Raw genomic sequence first — 2,875 nt, forward strand, 5'->3', positions numbered from 1 at the left:
AATCTCGATTTATTATATTATAACGATTTAATACATTTTCTTTCTGCTTAACATCATCTGTTTTACCTGTTCATATCTTCAGACACACTTTGGAAATATTTAAAGCGATATTTTAATTAGAAATCGAATTAAAATGTGAATTTTTATACAACAATAATCCTAATTATTCTAATAATATTATAATAGTCTTCTTACGGTTGCGAAGTAAAGCTAATTATGTAAGACAGGGGAGAGTACATATTTTTTTAATTAGCAAAAATCATATTTTACTTCCCAGAAATCTCATCTGTTTTGCCATCACCCATCTCATGACGTATGGAGTGTGGCTACGATGTAATAATAATAATAATAATAATAATATCATAATACGATTTTAGGTCACAGCTGTTGACATATAATTAAACCCCTAACAGACCACCAGCGATCAAAGTGATTCAATTAATAATATTTAAATGAAAGATTATCTAATTTTTTTTCGATTTATCGATAGTTTGTCAATGTTTATGGATGTTGCATTAGATTGAGAAGGAATCCTCAGGATTCAGTGCCCATATGGTTAATATTATAGATGAGGAAAATCATTAACATTTATATCACTTACATTACATAATAGATTAACATGTATTTAGCATATTTTAGCATTTTAACATAAAATAAATTAATGTATAAAAAGGTAAATAAGCGTTTAAACCTTGGCATCCTTGGCAAACCTTGGGATCCCCATTGACTCAAATCAATATTTCACATCTCATATTTCACAAAATATGTTTCTATTTCTAAAAATATGTATAGATACATCTACATATCTATGATTCTCTGACATCTACTCCATTCAACCCAATAACACTGTAATTTCACTCCCTGTGAAAAATAATGATTTGATATTTCTTGTTGATCTTGTCTTGTCTCCCCTTTTCTCTCTTCTCTACATTTTGCACCATTTTTACTTTCATGGCAAGCTTGTCAAGCTCAATGTTCCAACCCTGTTTCTTAAAATTATTTGGCATAGTGTCAAGTACAGAAACATCTGCTGTGAATACATAATTTTGTACATTAGAGTTTGCTAGCATAGAAAGACATCAGCCAAGTACAAAACCTTCAACCCTGTCACATTCAACCCTTTGGCATTTCTTAATGGGATGGGGTTGATGGTTGTTACACAGTTAAATGGTTGTCACTATTTTGTCTTCACAAAGGAGAGCCATCCCTGAGATTGACCCAGCCCCTGTCAGAAGCGACTAAAGGCTTACACACAAACTACTATTTAAAATCTACCTTGACACACATTTAACATGACGTAAAATGACAGCATTACAGTATCATTTGAACTTACAGTGATGAATAGTGTATTTATAGTCAGCACACATACAGTAACACCTAGGGCAGAGGTCACCTGGACCTATAACCAATAACCTATTAAGAACTAACTATTTAATTTTTGGTTTAACAGGCACAATTTTTTTGCCTTTACCTGTACAGGTTTATCGGTTCTGGGAACTCACATACCAATCGCAAAAGTTGTTAATATCACATGTGACACTACTCAGCCAATCAGATCTGTGCATTGTGATAAGTGCTAAACCTTAAGAGTGACACACAGACAGGGAATAGATGAGAAACAGCAGTTGGAGAGGAAAGTGAGTCAGAGGGAAGTAAAAAAGAGGAAAGTGAGTCAGAGGGAAGTAAAGTGGAGCAAAAAGATCTGTATTTAATCCAGACTGACAAACCTGGACATTTTGATTTTTAAATTAGACTTGAAATTAGAACTAATTTAGAGTGTTTTTATTAATAATTAGTCCAGTCCAGTCTGAAAGTGACAATAAATATTACTGAAATATATTGAATTGTATTCGTAATTTTATTAGATATTCAGTTGTTAACTAAATTAAATATTGATCGAACTACTAGGCTACGTCAATATACAGAATATAGCACTGAATTGTAATGCTAGTTAGACTGTAGCAGTGTCCCAAAGTCTAGGCTGCGGCTGCTATGTCATACAGGGCTGTGTTCCTTCGTATACAGCCCAGAAATGCTGCCTAAATTCGTAGTAATTTGGAGGACGCAACTGTTGTTGGGAAAAAAAGTGAAAACCCCCCCAAAAAAACAGCACCACGAAAATGTTGGAAAACAAACCATCCAGAGCAGAGTTCATTTGAAATGTATTTTTAAAATAATTATCATTAATTTATGCAAAGAAATTAAAAAACACAAGTTTTGCACCACAGGTTTTTGTGACAGGTTTACTGGTGACGTCACCACGCCGTCTGGTTAGACTCTTCCATTTGTGTGACCGACAGGTTACTAGGAAGCAGCCTTCATAGGACTGTCCTTCTGTGGACCCGCCCTACCTAGGCTTTGGAACGCAGCCACTATGATGTTCCGGACCTAGGATATTTTCTCTAACTGGACCTTATTAAATTAAATACCCCTGACCTATGTGTTTGTTGCCACTGGCTGACAAAAGCAACAAAGCCCAGTGATCAGGGGCACCAAATGGGCAGGGGGGTTAGGATGATTCGAAGGGCCTGTGACTGAGAAGGGCCCTAAAAATGGATTAACCCCTTAAGCATGGCTTATTACATACTAAGGCGTATTATTTAGTAACTACAGGGACGTCTGTAGAAACTGGTGGGGCTATTCTGTGGTAATAGAACTTTGCAATAACACTTTTGGCCTGCCGGCAGAGTTCGGCCCAGTCATACAGAGTTGTGGGGACCAGTGTAATATTTTTTCTTGGGGCCCAAAATCCTTACCCCTGCCAGTAATACTAACTGTGCAATAGCACTGTTAAAGTGTGCTTGTCGCCACACTAACGATCAGTGCAGATAAAGAGGCTAAACTAAAACAGCAATTCTTGTACTTATTAGACACT

Source organism: Salminus brasiliensis, chromosome 6 (assembly GCF_030463535.1).
Source record: "Salminus brasiliensis chromosome 6, fSalBra1.hap2, whole genome shotgun sequence".
NCBI classification, from domain to species: Eukaryota; Metazoa; Chordata; class Actinopteri; order Characiformes; family Bryconidae; genus Salminus; species Salminus brasiliensis.